We start from the raw sequence: 18,757 nt of genomic DNA on the forward strand, positions 1-18,757 counted from the left end.
TTATTAAATAGTATATCTATACACAGTAACTCCCTTGTGTTCATTGTACTCTGTATTTTTAGTTACTTGCAATCAACTGGAGTCAGGAAATACCAAACTAGAAATAATTGATAAATTTTAAAGTATGCACCATTCTGAGTAAGATCATGAAATCTTGTACAAGTCTCATTCCATCTGCCCTTGAGATGAGTCAGTCCCTTGTCTGGCACATCCATGTGATTTATGCTACTTACTCATGACATTTAGGTTGCCAGGCTGATTGTCAAGCTAGGGAGGTGCATGTGACTCATATTTTATTTAACAGTGGCCCCAAAGCACAAAAGCAGTGATGCTGACAATTTTATTGTAGTATATTGTTATATTGTTCTCTTATTATTGTTAATCTATTACTATGTGTAATTTGTAAATTAAGTTTTATCATAAATACCTATATATTATGCACGTATAGAAGAAATATATAGCAGACTCAGAGTTCAGTACTATCTATGCTTTCAAACATCTCCTGGGGGTCTTTGAATATATTCCCCCAAAATAAGGGGTGACTACTGCAGTGACAACAGCCCACTGCTACATTTTCAGTTTCTTCAACTGTGTTATCAGGCACAAATCAGATCCTTTATGTCAATCCATTCTGAATTGGTAATACCTGTTTTAGAAGCTGTGAATGAATACAGTGAACACCATGCCCTGACACAATAAGACCAGAAACCATGAGATGCTCCAATCAGCCACAGACATCGCATGGCTCTAGGAGACCTTGAACTTTCTTGGAAGTACTCAGGAATATCTTAGCCTAGACCAGGGGTAAGTCCAGAACCCACTGGCTTCACAGGGTACTGAGCACAGAAACACAGGCAGGGCACAGACAAAGAGCAGCACTCATAGTAAAATACTCTCTAACTCTTAATTCACAGATATACCAATATGTCTGTGAAAAGCAGATTTGGTGCTCACCAGGGAAAATTGCTCAAGTAACTTTACTCAGAATTCATAATTTGAAGTGACCTGGGTATAAATTACAGGAAACCTAACAGCATCCAGTCATTTATTGACTATTGTGCCAGCCACTGAAAAAATTTTTAATTAAAATTTTTTAAAGTAAAAATCTGTCATCTACTTCAGATTGTACAATTTCCAGTAATAAAAATTTGAGGGACGGGGTGGCTCAATAGCATATGCACCTGTCTGGCAAGTGCAAGGTTGTGTGATCCCCAGTATCTCCCCCTCAAAATTGAACATCTTTCACTTCCTAAACATAGGATTATTTTGTTAATTGCATTTGTTCTCTAATACTACACTGTACCCTAGGATAGCGACTAGTCACATCTAATGATTTCAGAGTTCACTGGTCCCAGCAGGCACATAATAAGTGTTCAGTAGCCATATGTGACTAAAGGTTACCCTACTGGCCAGTATAGGTATACAATATTTCCATCATGCCAGAAAGCTCTATGGAGCAGAATATCTCCAAGGTACAAACTTCATAGATAGCCCATTCAAGATGTTCTTCAACTGCCTATTGAACATTAATTTAAAATAAGTGTCTGAAAAGTATAGAGAGAAAAGAAACTCAAGTAAAAGCAAATCTTGTAGCCTAGTATCTCTTTTTTTTTCTCTAGTATCATTACTGCACTGATAGTTTGTCACACACACACACAAAAAAAAAGAAACAGGAAACTGCAAATGTGCTCTGGTGACATGATAAACTTTCCAGAGAAAAAGAACAGATGGAAAATCAGCATCCTGCTGTCTTTCTGTTGTACAGTATATACTTGTGACTTCCTACTGTGAAGAACATTATCTCATAAGAGGCAGGATAATTTTTTTAAAAAGTTAAAATCAAGGGGTAATTTGATAATTTCTGCTGAAAACAGAAATTGGGTTTTGCCTGATGGTTTGTCATTTTTAAGTAATTAATCATAGCTTTTCACATTGATTTTCCTCTAAGATGTCACTTCTAAAGTTTCTACTTGAAACATGTTTTGTAACACAATTTAAAGCTTATGCTAAGTTAAAGATAGTGGAATTTTGTCTTTAAAACCACTTTCACAAGCTTCTAGCAAGTAAGAGCTAGAAGGAAATTTAAAGACTATTTGATCCAGTGTTTTCATGATAGTTTCAAAAATAGAACATTTTGTTTAAACAAAATTTCATGTAGAATCAGGGCACAGAGCAATGGAGAAGTATAGCAAATGCATAAGTGTGGACACATACACACTGTTACTCAAGTCTGGGTACGAGTGGGCCCAGAAGAATGACAGATAATACCATTTACCCTGTCCACTCCCGTAACAAAATGACCTTTATGACTTTGTGAGGCCTGAGTTATAAACCACTGATTTCATCCTACTTCATTTGCAGAGATAATGGAGATTTTAAAAGTTTGCATATCTTACCTGGTCCCACAGCTGATGGAATGTATAGAAGCCCATCTCAAATTCCTCCTTTATATGTATAAGGGCTGGCTGCACCATAATGTAGTACAGATCAAAGAATAAAAAGAGGCTAACTTGCCCAAGGCCTGATGGAACCCTGCACACAGAACCAAAACCAGCAACTAAAGTAGACCTCAGAGCAAGAATATGTTCTTTCCTGAAACAGTCTGACCTGAAGATTAAAGGCAATTTTTGAGATCTTTGACACAAACCTGAGCCTATGACAATTTATCAGTTTTGAAGACTAATAATTTTTAGAAATACTATGAAGACAATTATATTACAAAGTATGCTGTAAAGATCAAACAAGAAAAAATAACATTACTTCATGAGATTGGGCTAATTACTAATATTTATAAGATTGCTTTGTCTAGTTACTCCTAAAAATATAGCTTTATATGATGCAAAGAATGTGCTCCTTAAGATCAGATCAATTCATACAAATCATACCACATATACTCAATTCTTACCTTTTTATCCTATGAAACTAATAATATGTGCTAACAGGGTAGTTGTCTACACTCAATTACTAGATACAGGGATATATACATATATAGAGAGAGAGAAATGGATAGAAATACAAGTAGGTAAAAGATAGATAGTCTGAACAACTTTGTCATAAAATAAGGTATAACCCATTCTTCCCTAGTAGACAGAACTATAGTATGTCTTCAAAAACATTGCATGTTTCTAAAAAGATGCCTTTCCTTATTTGTTTCTATTATGCCCTTCAGATGGGAAAATATAACCTATGTTGAGAGTAGAGGAAAGAAAATTTATGTGAGAGATGTTATTTCTTTGCTTTTTCCCTGATAAATTATCTACATGTCAGAACTGCTGGAAGTATCCAAAAATACTAGACCCAGATATATTGGGAAAAGGAAATACAGGCTCTATAACATAACACTTTCTTTATAGTCCTTCTAAAAATTACCAGTCAACAAAACCTATAAACTATAACCCGAGTAAAAATGATGTGTAAGGATTTTTTTTCTTATTCTTGAGCTAGGTACTAGTTTACATATACAACAGTGTCAGTGTAATCACTGACTGTGTCATCTTGAATAACACATGTCTAACTGAACTGAATCAGCATAGGTGCGGGGTGACTGAAGGGATTTACTGAAGATGGCCCACCCTGGGTGACAGTGGCACCAACCCTAAGCTTGCTGCCTGAATGGAATAAAAGGGAAACAAAGGAGGGCTCACTTCTGTTTCTTCAGAAGAGCTCCAGTCTTCACCTTCACCCTGGACGTCGTCTCCTGGCTTCCAGTGCAGCCCCTTCAGCCTCCTGATATGGACTTGGGCAGGACACTGCTGTGAGCTGCAGGCCCTTACTGGGTCCTTCAGATCACCATCTCATAGACAGCCCTTTTGCCCTCCTCCACACCTGATTCTGGGGGTGGCCACTGCGAGCCTATCTTATTTGTATATCTTTTATTAAGTCTGTTTCTTTAGTAAGCACTGACTGAGGTACTTAGAATCTCCTCATGTGACCCAATGGTGATAAAAATAACCAAAACATAAGAACAGTTCTAAAGAGCAGGATTACTCTATTCATTCTACACCAGAAGGAAAAATGTCTTGGATTTATTTTAAATTGTTAAAAGTGACCTTATTAGCTTTCGAAGTCACTTATGTGAGTTGAATACAAACACAGCTTATCCTCTAAACTTTTCCTTCTTACTTAGAATTCACAGTTTATAAGGTTAGACTTCTTCCTGTAGATTCACAGAATGTTTCATTTCCATCTAAGGTAATTACTGCTAGAAATCCCAAAATGATTTCTACTATATTTAGTCACTCAAAAATACAGAGGACTAAAATAGACTATATTGCAATAAATAGCAAACATGTTTTATTAATAGAAGAGTATCAATCACATGGATCTGTAAGTTTCGAAGAATTTATAAATTTTTAAAATATTTATTGACAAGTTTTAGAGCTGATAGCTTTTCTTTTTTTTGATAATTCAGTTTTTATAAAACCATGTGATTTGTTTAAAACTGAATCATTTAAATCAGTATTCTCCAAGTTAAACAATTTGTTTACAAAACAGCACCATATTTGTAAAACAAGAAAAACTAGAAGACAACACTCCCTCAAAAGACCTGGAAACCATAAAATAATAAGCCAAAGAGAGTTGACATATAATGAGCATGAGAAACCTGCACAGTAAATTATTTTTTAGTTCTTTCATTTTAAGGCTATATCATAGATTAGGGTAGGAAAAAATGTAGCAATGAGTATTATTTATATATTCTTGCAGACTGTACAGTCTTAAAATCTGAAAATAAATATTGCAGGTGCATCAGATTCCATGTTTCTGATAGAGATGAGACATGGTTATGTGGAAAAGAAACACTTAGGCATTACCTGAAGTGAAAGGTGACTAAAAAGCTTGCATCAGAAAAGTTAGGAATATTGGATGCCCAATCCAAATGCAAGACATAAATATTCTGACTGTTCTTTGTCCATCTTAATGTTAATAAAATATTTATGCTTACTACACATTATTTTAATGGAAAAAATGTAAAACAAAACTTCCTAACAAGATGCTAGAAGGATAACCATAGTTAATACATTGCATATATTATCTTTAAAATAGTTACTCAGAGTACAACATAGGGTCATAAAGAATTCTCCAGTTGATCACACATCTTCCTTTTGTATGAACTAAGACAATCCAATAGTATAACTAACATGTATTTTTCCTTACTTTTCACTTCCTTCCTTCCCCTTTCTCCCATCCTAGTTCCTTTTCCCTTTTTAACAATTTCTTCCTGTTTCACAATATCTATTGCATGTTTTAGATCTTATTTACTCTTTTAATGTCTCATACCAGGGAGACAAAATGTTTACACATATAAGTCTGATTTATTTCACTGAGTATGGCCTCAAATTGCATCCATTTAGCTATGAAACTCTCAAGTTATCCTTCTTTATGGCTGAGTAGTGCTCCATGGTATGGTTGATTTTTTTGATGACAGCTGTTATTTCTGTAGTGAGATGGAATCTCAGTGTTTTAATTTCATCTCTTGAATGACCAGTGATGCTGAACATTTTTTCATGTATTTACTTGCCATGTTATTTCTTCAGCTGATAAGTATCTCTCAGATGCCTGTTTTTGGATTGAGTCTTTGCATTTGAATTGATTTTTTTCAATTCTTTATATGTTCTAAATAGAAATCCTTTGTCTGAGGGACAATTGGATAGAATTTTTTCCCACTTAGTGGGCTGTCTTTTCTCTCTGTTGGTGATTTCTTTTGATGTGCAAAAGCTCAATAAGATGAGGTCCCAATTGGTAATTCTTTGAAGTATTTCCCATGCAGTTTGAGTTTGGTTCATGATCTCTCAGCCTACACATATGTCTTCAATATTTCTACCTCCTTCCTCTTCCAGTAGATTTAGTGTTTCTGTTTTAATACTTAAATCTTTGATCCATTTTGAGTTTAGTTTAGTGCATAGTGATAGACATGAATCTAGTTTTAGTCTTTGGCATATAGAGAGTGAGTGTTTCCAGCACTGTTTATTAAAGGGGCTATCTTTCTTCCAGTGAATATACTTGGTCCTTTTTTCAAAGATGAGGTGGTTGAGTATGTTTGTAGTTGTGCCTGCATCTTCTATTCTGTTCCTCTGATCCTCAGATCTGTTATTTTTCCAGTACCATGCTGATTTTACCACAGTAGCTTTACAGCATAATTTCAAGTCAGAAATTGTGAAGCTACTTGCCTTGTCTTTGTTTCCCAGAATGTTTTTTGCTATTTCTTATATTCTCTTGCTATTCTAGATCTCTTCTATTCTTTTGCTGTTCTAGGTCTCAAATGAATTTTAGGAATGTTTTCTCTGGTTCTGTGAGGTTTGGTAATGGTATTTTGATAGAGATTGCATTAAATCTGTATAACAATTTTGAGAATGTGGCCATTTTCACTATGTTGGTTCTTTCTACCCACAAGTAAGGGATATCTTTCCATTTTCTGATATCCTCTTTGATTTTTTCCCCAAAATACTGTGATTTTCTATATATAGATCCTGTGCTTCCTTTGTTGATTCCTAAGTATTTCATTTTTTGAATGCTATTGGGAAGGAGTGTGGTTTCCCTAATTTCTCTCTGTGAGTTTGTTGTTTGTGCACAGGAATGCTATGTTTACTTTGTATCCAACTATGCTACTGAATTTGGTTATTAACTCTAAGAGTCTTTTGTTGGAGTTTTTGGGGTGTTCTATGTAGAGCATGTTGTCATCTGCAAATAATGATAGTTTAACTTCTAATTTCCTATCCTTATTCATTCTCTCTCTCTCTCTCTCTCTCTCTCTCTCTCATCTAATTGCTCTGGCTAATATTTCCAGAACTATACTGAATAGGAGTGATGATAGTGGACATCCTTATCTTGTTCCTGATTTTAGAGTGAAAGCTTTCAGTTTCTGTCCATTTAGTATGATGTTGATTCTTGGTTTGTCATACATGGCTATTTATCAGATTGCGGTAAAGACCATCTATTCCAATTTTTTGTAGGGTTTCTGTCATGAATAAGTGTAGGACTTTATCAAATGCTCTTTTCGAAACTATTGAGATGATCATGGGATTTTTATCTTTGGTTCTATTGATATGGTGTATTATATTGTTTGTGTATGTTGAACCATTCCTATATTCTTGGGATGAATCTCACTTGGTCATGGTGTATCATCTTCTTTATGATTTGGCACATGCTGTTTGCTAGTATCTAATTTTTGAATCTATGTTCATTACAGAGATTGGTCTGTAGTTCTCTTTTTTGTTTGAGCTTTTTTTCTGGTTTTCGTATCAGGGTAATACTTACTTCCAGGATGAATTAGAAAATATTGCTTTTCTTTTAATTTCCTTTAAGAGTTTGAAGAGTATTAACATTAAGTCTTCTCTAAATTTCTTACTGAATTCAGTAGTGTATCCACCAGAACCTGGATTTCCCTTTGTTGGTAAGTTTTAAATTACATTTTAAGTTTCATTAATTGATGTTGGTTAATTCAGAATTTGTATATCTTCTTGATTCAGCTTTGGCAATTCATATGTATCTGCGAATCTGACCATTTCTTTTGTGTTTTCTACCTCATGAGAGTAAAGATTTTTGAAGCAGGTATCGATGATCCTCTGAATTTCCCCAAGATCTGTAGTTATTTCATCCTTTTCACTCTTCAATGCATGTAATTGTGCCTTTTCTTTCCTTTGTTTGATAAGGTTGGCTAAAGTTTTACCAATTTTATATATTCTTTCAAATAACCAACTCTTCAATACAATAATTCTTTGTATTGTTTTCTTAGTCTCCATTGCATTAGTTTCTGTTCAGATCTTTATAATTTCCTTCCTTTTATGGATTTTGGGCTTGACTCTCCTTTTTCTAGAATCTTGAGGTGCTTCATTAGGTTGTTTGAACTCATTCTGTTTTCCTGCTGTGAGAATTTACCAGTAGAAATTTCCCTCTTAGGACTGCTTTTTTTGTGTGTCACAGTCTCGAGATGCTGTATTTGCATTTTTGTTTAATTGTAGATGTTGTTTAACTTCTTCTTTAATGTCATGTGTGACCCACTGGTTGTTCAAAACAGATACATATTTGTATCTGATTCAAATCTTTAATTTTTTACTTTTTATTTTACGTCTTTATTTTTTTCTGAATTTGAGTAGTAGTGCATGTCAATTTTGAAAGGTAAAAACTTTCACAGAAGTGTACACAATAAAAAGACACATATTTTCTAAACCTCAGTTGCATCCTACAGTCCAAAAGCTAACATTTGACAGCTTGCTGAATATCTTTCTGCCTTTTCTATGGTACATAAGCAATATAATTTTTTAAATTTTCTCCATACTGAATAAAAAATTTCAGCTTTGTACTGTAAGAGCAGTATAATGACCATTCTTTAACTTTCCTGAATCTCTGATATTTTCTTTAGATAAGCTCTAAAATTTGCATTACTAAAAATTAGGTGATTTATCATTATTACCTAAGTTCTTAAAACCTGTAATCACAACCAATAGTGCTAGAGGATGCTCACCTACTTCACCCTCATGAACAGACACTAGCACATTTTACCCAGCAAGTAATGTCATTTTGTTTGCCCAATCTTCCATTAATCTCAAGGAGATTATTTGCTTATTAATAAAGCTGAAAGTTTTTCTTTTGTCAATTATCTGTTATGTATTTCCTTTTCTACTAATCTAAAGTGTTTCCTAATTATTTACCACTAATTTATTTTTTGTTGATAATAAGATCATGTATACTTTAAAAACAATTTTCCAGTTCATTTTTCACTTAATTGGGTTTGTAAATGTATTATGGAAAATGTTTACATTTTCTGAAGTCAATTATGTGTATTTTCCTTTTTGATCTATCTTGTTGCTTTCTTAGCTTAGTCTAAGTCCTTTACTTAGGAAGAAATTAGCTAATTTCACCTCCATGTTCTTCTTATTTTTAGTTTTTACATATAATAAAACTTTCATTTCTGTATTTGATTTGTCATGCTATTTTATTATCCCATATTTACAGAACACAATGTTTTAATTCCTTGCATGATGTTGGTCACTTATATCACACATCTTAATTCCATTTTATATGCCCTCTCTCCTCTCCCTATCCCTCCCTCCACCTCTTCTTGATCCTCTTCCCTATTTCTTGAGAAAGATAACATACCATGTCCTTTTTCGGTGTGATCTGTGTGATAATTTGTTATGGTTCATGTCTAGATGTCCCCTCAAAGCCTCATGCACTCATAGATGGGTCTTTTTGAGATGACTGGGTGGTGGGTACGCAATACTAGATCATGAGTGTATCACGCTGGCTTAGTCCACTGATTGGTTCAGCAAAGTTCTGGGTGTGGGTGATGGATTTACTGAACAGAGAAGACCCATCCCCTGGGTGTGGGGGTCATGAACCAATGGGCTTGTAGCCTGCCTAAATGGAATAAAAGGTATCAAAAAAAAGAAAGCTTGCTGTTTCCTGCCTGCCATGCCATGTTTCTCCTCTGCCATGCCCCTCTACCATGCCATTTTGCCTTTGAATCAGTTAACTATGAACTGAAACATCTACCATCTGTGAGGTAAAATAAATCTTTCCTCTATTAACCTGTATGCTAGTTCCTCTATTGGCTATTTTGTTGCAGCAAAGAGAAAGTAACTATTACACACTTTTTCTTTCTTTTGCTATGTCTGTTATTTTTTGCTGAAAATTTAACCCTAGTAGTCTTACTCTTTCCTTAAAACATGAATGAAATTTAGTCTCCCAGCTCAAAGAATACAAAATATCAGATTTGCTTTCTTTAATATAGCATAGGTGGCACTCCCCCATTTCATGAGAAAATTGAAACATTCTACTGAGGCAGAATTAGCAGACAAGTAAACAGAGCTATTTTTTGTAATCATAAAAACTGCTGATGTGCATACTTATTTCAAACTCTTGGGTGATGTCATTATATCAACAATCATGAACCTTACTCAACCCAGACATAAAATAACAACTATTACAAGAATAACATCTAAAAATGGTAATGTTTGAATTTTTAAAAACATTGTCATACTTACCTAATTTTATGTCCACAACAATCCTGTGAATATATATCAATAAACCAATGTTTTTGATGGAAGGAACTAAGATAAAAAGCTCTTTGAATCATGATTTGTTTAAAATCAAACAGCTATTGCATGACTGAATCAGGACCAAAATGTAAACAGAAATTAAATAAGCAACTAACTTTTGAATCTTAGTCTAAATACTTGTTAATCGTCAATGTTTACATTAATTGTTCTTGATCTTTATACTTTGCATTTCCTGGTAATCAAGATGGTTCACAAACTCTCTTTCATATACATACTGAACCCGCTGCTTTATTCCAGTGAGATAACCATGAGGAGGAGCAATACATATGGTTTTCAGATGTAGAAACTGAGGTCTCAAGAGACCAACAAGTTGGCCAAGTCACTGAAATATAAGACTCTTATAGGATTTTATAAAATCCTAGATTGAAATGATGTCCTAATATGGAAAGGCATGCCTCTTCTCACTAGGGAGATTATTTTAGAATTTCAAAACCAAACCAATATATTTCATAAAAACTCACTCATCTGGACTGTTCCTCTGAGAAAGCAGATTCATGCAAGCAATTAGTCCTATAATTTGAACTCCAGGTCTTTAAATATTTTTTAAAGATCTCAAACCATGAAAGCATTTCTTTTCTATCATTTATTTATACCATCATATGCAAAGACTTATCAATTTATCTCCTTCCTCAACCACACACTATTCACACACTACATGACCGCCTATGCTACTGATGCACCAACACAGTGATTCTCAGAATGGCTTGGAAGACTTGTTAAAGTGTAGATTGCTGGGCCCCATGCTTCAGATTTCTGCGTCAGTTGGTCTGGGAAGGATTCTAATATTTAGAATTTCTAAAAATCTTTACAGATGTCACTGATGCTCCTGATCAGGGCACCACACTTGGGGAAACACTGTTTTCTTACACACTCCCCTCAGAAAGCAGCCCAGAGGGCAGAGTTCATGGATTCATGGTACACATGGTGCCCAGTGCCTGAGCTTCACATCAAAGGCTTCTATCCAGAGGAAAAATGAACAATTTTCATGATTCATTGCCTTTTTTGAGCTTCTCTAACGATAAATGAAAAACAGAAAGAGACTAAACTGAATGTACAATAAAAATGGCTGAAGTAACACTCTTTGTATACCAGGATTTATAACATGGTTTCTAGAATCAGGACAAAAGTTGTAACAGGAAGCCAAGTGAATCGTTTTGAACACACTGACTGCTGGTACCACAGAGACTCCTGACATACAATGGATCTTGGACTGGAGAATTGCTGTAGCAATCCTGGAAGCCAGTTCAGATCCTTGCCTTCTGCTTGTTTTATCTGTCACTGCTCAATTCTTCTATATAGTTCTCCACATATATTACCCCTATGCTTCTTTTAAATAATTAATTTTTTGCAACTTTTGTAGTACTACAACACAGAAAAACAATCAATGGCCAGTAAATGTTATTGGCATAGCAAACAGGTAGACAGAAAATATGGAAAGAGAATCTGGCAAAAGAATTTCCTCAGGGTTTCTACGTTTTTGAAATTATCTCTAGACAATTTTTTAGAGGAGATTATAATTCCATTTTTCATCTTTCAATTTTTCAATGCTTTCAATAAGGCATTTATGCTATAAAGCATATAATTTTATGATATAAAGCATCTCAGTATTTTATTTTAATGATCACAAGTATGGCTATATATTTTTTTTTTAATTTTTATTTTTTTTTTTGGAACGCTTCACGAATTTGCGTGTCATCCTTGCGCAGGGGCCATGCTAATCTTCTCTGTATTGTTCCAATTTTAGTATATGTGCTGCCGAAGCGAGCACAGTATGGCTATATTTTAAATACCATTTTTGCATTCAACAAAAAATAAGTGACAGTAAATGTTAATGTGAGATATATTTTGGGTTAGAAAATATGCTACCATTGACATATTCGTATATGGTAGGAACCACTGACCTTTTACACAACACGAGCCAATTACATTTCAATATGTGAACCAGGCAATGAACAACATGCTGTTAAGTAGGAAACCTATGCCCTCAAAAGGCAGTTTTTCTGGTTTATTCCAAATGAAATAAAACAGAAGCAAAATGGCAAAATTACTGAATACTTGGATTTTGAAATGTCATTTTATCTAAAGTTGAGTCACCAAAACTATTTCCTTAGTGATAAAAGTTGCCTAAGTAACCGAGATGCCTCACCATGCAAAGCAGCACATGGGAAGTGTGCTGGGTTTCAAAGCCACTAGTCATTTCCTTTACTTGATAATTTATCTTCTCGGCTACAGTATGGGGGCCTGTGCTTTATGTAGTAACCTAGCAACTAGGTATCATGCAGCTAGGTATCAGCAACTAGGTATTTTATCAATGAGAGCACACAGCAGTAAACTTCACATGCCTATTGATTTCAGAGTAAAAATCACTCTTATTTTACCAAAAGTCTATGAATTTAGAGGGACATTAATGAAGATATTTACCTAGAACTCAATATGATCACAGCCATTATGCAAGACATAGACACACAATTATTTAGCAGTGCAGAATAAAGTTTGTTATGGGTTCCCTAAGAATAGTGAAGGTGCTTTCTTTAATTTTGTGTCATTGGCACCTAGCAGGCAGCCTGGCACACATGAAAACTCATATACAAGAATAGAGCTGGCAGGGTGGTACACAATCTTCATCCCAGTACTCTGGGACACTGAGGCAGAAGAACTGAAAGTTGAGTCAAGTCTGGGCAGCTTAGTGCCTTAGTGAGATCATTTGGTAAAATGAAGATTTAAAAAGCTGGGGCAGGGGGGATGGGGGTCTAGCTTAACATGAAGAAGGCCTTGAGTTCAATCTGTATCACTGAAAAAAGAAAAATATGTTGGAGGGGGGTGAAGAGATGAATGGAAGGAAGGAAAGAGATAAAAACTGAATTGGGCTGTTGATTCTTTTCAAACAACCCATTCTATGCAGTAATCATGCTGCTACTATATTAGGATTTCATTACAATAGTCATGTTTATATGTATGCTTTTTCCTTACACCCACAATGGAACTGTGACATGTTTTGCTGTTGTCCCTCATGCATGCGAAGTACTTTAAGTATGCTTTATTTGAAAATAAGTATGATGTTAATGAATATTACTTAGAAAAATCATATATGCAAAAGCAACAAAATAAACAATGCACAGAAAAAAAATTTAACCTGAATAGTAACCTCATGCATATTTTGCTTTGTTTGACCTTGAAAAATCTGGGTTGCCAATAATTCTGTGAGCCTCTTCTCCCTTTGCACAAGTCTCCCTTGTTCTTAAGTTGCACAACAGCAGTATCTTGAAGGAATAAGATGTTAACATATTTCCCTAAAATTCAAACTAACAAGAGTTAATATGAAGAGCTGTTTGCACTTACAGAGTAATATGTTCCATAAATGTCATCAATTTACTTGTTTTCCACTAACAAGTGTGGCAAAGAATTTTTATGCATCTAATTGTATGCAGGAGTCAAATGCCATAAGTATTAAATTCATCCTGGATGGTTGAGTCAGAATTAAGAAATGAGATCACCATAGGAAACCCCCAAAAATGTCCATAAATGTCTTGGTGATTCTTTAGGGCACTACATTTTCTGAATAAAAAAGAGTCCTGTTTATGCATCAGAAGAGAAGAGAAAAGTTCAGAAACAGATGTCATCATAAGAATTCCAAACAGACCAGTAGCTTTACCAACAGTAGTATACATACAATTACTATGACATGTGAGGTACCATTATGCAGTGAGATTTACAGAGTTTGCAGCCTGGAGTAGATTCTAAGTGGGTGAGCTGGACTAAGTTAATTATCTTCTCTGAGCTTCAGTTTCTTCAACCAGGGAAGTTGTGAGGACTAAGTGAACACATGTAAAGTGTTGGTTACTCAGGAGGCCCACAGTATATGTAACCAATCATGGTTACCATTACCATCCCTGTCTGAGCAGAACTCCAGTTTTAGTAACAATATTATAACATGAAGCCAGCACAGAATTAGTAAAAGAGTAACTTTGACCCATGCTTGAAAACATCTGCACTGTCTCACACATGTGTAATTGTTTTTTTTTAGTACCAGGATTCAACCCACAGTCCCTTATATTGAGATTTTTTAAAAAACTCCAGATCTTTTTAGAGCCTTTAAAGAACTTCTTTATTTAAAAAACTTGGCCTCATTAAGTTACCTAGTTAGCCAGGTTGGGCTCAAACTGTCCAAACTCCTGTCTCAGCTTCTGAGACTGCTGGGATTACAGGTATAATCCACTATATCCAGCTTAATATTTTAAAGATGTAGAGAGGATGGGTGAATAAATTACAATACTGTATTACGGGTTTTGTAATTTGTAATTTGTGATAGACAACAGGCATTTAATGTATATTAAGTTCTAGTTCCCTAATAACGTTGGTTCTTATTCCACATATCCACACAAGTCACATTTGAGAACATTACTTCCAGCACTTAGCCTATTACTAATACAAAATCTTACTCAGAATTTTAGAAACCATCATCATAAAATTATGAAAAAGGCTACTAATCCCTTTATACTGCTACAATTAAGTTAGTATGAACTTTATTTACTATACCTTGTAACTTTAAAGAATTTTATTAATCTTTTTGCCTTGCTTAGTTTTATCATTATGAAATTTTGTATTTTCTTTCATTTGCCACATTATATCCTTTAGGAATACCTAAGCATTTATTTTTCCTATACTTTGTTTTTTAATTTTCATTTCTAACCTCTATACTCTTATGAAACTTTGTTACTATACCTTGAAGTAAAAATTTGGTAGCATTAGCTCCAGGGGCAACAGACATAATCACAAGCAAAAGTAACACCCAATATTCTGAAGAAAATCATTTAGTTATCTGCATGAATGGAGTACACCAGAGTTAAAACAACTATCAATTGTCCATCTATACATAATTGACAAATTATCAGTTTTGAGATAAAAAGGATGGAGTTCTTATACTTTTCCTTATTATATAGGAAAGAGTTTATAATTTTACAAATGATTGATGATTCTTTCCTAACTTCTCAGGTTACCATAAAGACAAATCACAACTTACTTGTAAACATTTAGTTCTTTTAAATGAAGGTGTTATTAAATCTTTTTCCTTCTTATTATATGCCTTGCCTAAATACTTTCAGGAGAAAACAAAACAAAAACAAAAACAACCCTTCTACCACTTAGAGAACTATATAGTCTAAAGATAAGACAGAGTAAATACCCAAGATGCCAATGCATGTGGCAGATTTTCCAGCAACAGCATGAATTTTTATCTATCCTAAAAATGTGACAAAATATTATAAGCCTCTGGGAAAATACCTGTCAGTTTCCTTACAGTAATGTGAGTCAATACGTGCATTCTGAAGACACTACTTAGTGCTCTTTCAAATGATGTCTAATTTTTGTAACTGGGATGGTGGAGATTTTGGTTTGTTTTGATTCCTCTTATTCTTCTCCTTTTCATCATCTTTACCAATTCTGAAAGTCTAGCTTCACTTCTTTTCAAATGTTAGCTGGATTTTTTTTTTTCTTGTAGTAGGTGTTTCCTCTGTGTGTTAATTAACATCTTTTTTTTTTTTTTTTTTTTTTTTCCCCCTTCTCTTGTACCGGGAATAGACTACTTCATGCTTACCAGGCAAGTACTTGAGCCGCTGAGCTAAATTCCCGGCTGCTAATCCTAGTTTTCAAAGGAATCTCCATACTTATTTCCACAGTGGTTGTACCAGTCTGCACTCCCACCAACAGAGAAGAGTTCCTTGTACCACACAGCCCCTCCAGCATTTGTTACTGGTTGATTTTTTTGATGTTATTCTTTCTGGGTGAGATGGAATCTCAGTGTTGTTTTAATTTGCATCTGTCAAATGACTAATAACACTGAACATTTTTTATGGATTTCTTTGCCATTTGTGTTTCTTTATCTGAGAAATATATATTCATCTCAGATGATCATTTTTGGATTGGGTCTTTGAATTTGGGGTTCTAATCTAAGTTCTTTGTATATTCTAAATATAAATCCTTTGTCTGAGGGAGAAATGGCTATAGATCATTCCCACTCTGTGAGTAGCCTTTTCACTCTGTTGGTGATTTAATTGCAAAAGCTTTTTAATAAGGTGAGATCCCCTTTGTTGATTCTTGTATATTTCCCTTGCATTCTGGATTTTGTTCACGAAATCTCTGTCTATACTATGTGTTTGAGATTTCTACTGATTTTCTCTTCCAGTAAATTTAGTGTTTCTATTTTAATATTTAGATTCTTGATCCGTTTTGACTTTAGTTTTGTCCATGATGATAGACATGGGTCTAGAAAGCAGTTTTATTAGCACCATTTATTAAAGAGACTATCTTTATTTCAGTCAACATGTTTCGCTTCTTTGTCAAAAGGTAAGGTGGCTGCGATGTCGTGATTTTGATTCCTGTAACCAAAAAAATAAAATTAAATTAAAAAAAAAAAGATACAGGAGCCAAGTGTTTGGGGTTATGTCTGCATCTTCTGTTTACTCAGCCATAAAGAAGGATAAACTGGAAACTTTTATAGATAAATGGATGTAATTCGAGGCCATATTCGTAAGAGAAAAAAGCCCATACATGTAAACATAATATTGCTTCACTAGTGTGAGAAACTGAGTAAATAAGATCCTAAATGTACAATCACTATTGTGAATTAGAAGATACTGTTCAAAAGAAAAGACAAACTATGATGAGGGAAGGGGAAAGGAAGAAAGGGAAAAAGAAAAAAATATATTTATATACAAGATAGTTAAGATAGTTACACAGCTAGTTTCTCTTAATCCATTGAAAAGGAAGTTTTGTTTTACTATAGTTTGAACAAGATATCATCCTTGTATCTTGTACTCTGAATAACTAGTTTGAAGACAATTGTATGCAATGTATTAATCATTGTAACCATCCTATTTACCTGTTTTGAAACTGTTTCATTGTTATTTTTGTCTTTTTTCTCTCTTTAAAATAAAAAATATTACACCAGCAAAACTCTTTTTAAAACAAGATAGCACGAACTATTCCTCTAATAAACAGGTTAGAAATGCTGTAGAATATAAAAACGCATGATCTGGTCATGCCTCCCTTTATGACTAGAGCAGGCAAATATACTCAGGTCAAAAACTACATATTAATCCTCTTTCATCTCAAATTACTTTCCTACCTAAATATTTCTGTCTAGAATGTTCTTCTTCTCTTATCTACCATGTCCAGAACCCTCAGAGCACACCTGATTTTCTTGTCTTCCCCTAACATTAGTCTCTAAGAATGGATTCTATTTCAGGCTCCCTTTGCCAGTTCTTCGGTCTTACCACAAGCAGCTCACAGTCTCCCCAGTGCATCCTCCACGACATGCCAGAGGGCCCCCTCCCCACCCCACCAAATAAACAGCTACAAGCATGTCTTTCTCTTCATCTAAGATCACAGTGAATGTTCGCTGCCCACACATTAATTATCAACTCCTCTCCTTGGTATTTAGTCTTCCAACGCATGGCCCCATGTTAGCCTTCAGTCCTCTTTCTCCCTTACAACTGCTCCACAATCCAGCAGCCCTTGGATTCTTGCTGTTTCCTAAATGTCCCCAGCATCCTGCCATGTATACAGGATTTTTTCTTTCTGATATTTCTTGATTACCTTAGAATGTCTTTTTTACTTCCATGAAAAGTTGTAGAGATCATACTTATTCCTCAAATACAACCTTTTCTAAATACACTTTCTGATCACCTCCAAATGAATATGAAAACATTTTCATCTAAACCTTTTAGCATCTCACTCATGTCTCCACTAGGTTCTCACACATCACATTTAGCTATGTATTCCAACTTATGTGCTGCTTAATCCTTCCTACAGGCATGAAAAGGTTTTGACTCACCTGAGTATGCTAGAAGCAATGCCAGCAGTGCAAAAACAAAAATGCATCAATTCTATTTTATCTGGGGGAAATGTGTTTCATAATCTCTGAAGGGATAAATATATGTAACTGTGATACAGTTAATTTACAAATTAGGCACAATAACAAACAATAAAATGGAATAATTATAATGCATTGTTATAAAAATTATATGAATGTAGTCTATTTGTGTCTCAAAATATCTATTCTGTTGTACGGTATTTTGGAATCACAACTGACCATAGATAACTAAAAACATAGCCAAACTTCAAATAGGCAGGTTCTACGTACATCCATCTGTTGAGTGGCATATGAGGAGAAGCAGGAGGGTAGGGAGACTGTGACACACCCACGAAACAGGGCTTAGGACCCCAGTGAAACTTCTGTCTAGTGGGGAATGGTGGGGAATAAGGATGAGTGTGCATGCTCAGAATGATTCTGAGTGCTCACACTTTAGTTGGAGGACTCAATCTCCTTGGAGCAGAAGTTCTATTTCCTTTATAGTCTTTTACAACTTGCATTTTTTTTTTTTTTTGGGTTTGGTCCAGTGCTTCAATACTATGCACACATTCATTCAAACTCCACATTCCAAGAAGGCATGGACCATGCTTGTTTTGCTTACCTTCTCCAGTGTCTGGCCAAGAACCTGACACTGGCTTGGTGTTCAATAAATAAATTCTGAATAAATTAATAAGAATTGTGGATCATTAACACCCAATCAAGATTAAATCAAATCACATCCACATTGACTAGCACAATGTTTGAACATAATAAACATCAGTAAATATTATCTCTATTTCCCTTTCTTTCATTTTATGAACTCCTCATGCCTTAATTCAATAAATATGAC

General features: G+C 34.6%; 1 non-coding gene across 1 annotated transcript; it reads right to left on the reverse strand.

Annotated features, from left to right (window-relative positions):
• Positions 1-11,719: 11,719 nt before the first annotated feature.
• LOC111754840 (U6 spliceosomal RNA) lies at positions 11,720-11,826 on the reverse strand. Its single transcript, XR_002789515.1, has one exon. It is a non-coding gene; the product is annotated as a U6 spliceosomal RNA (small nuclear RNA).
• Between the last annotated feature and the right edge of the window lie 6,931 nt (positions 11,827-18,757).

Source organism: Cavia porcellus, unplaced genomic scaffold, assembly GCF_034190915.1.
Source record: "Cavia porcellus strain 051 isolate PalLab524CR breed Dunkin Hartley unplaced genomic scaffold, mCavPor4.1 scaffold_27, whole genome shotgun sequence".
NCBI classification, from domain to species: Eukaryota; Metazoa; Chordata; class Mammalia; order Rodentia; family Caviidae; genus Cavia; species Cavia porcellus.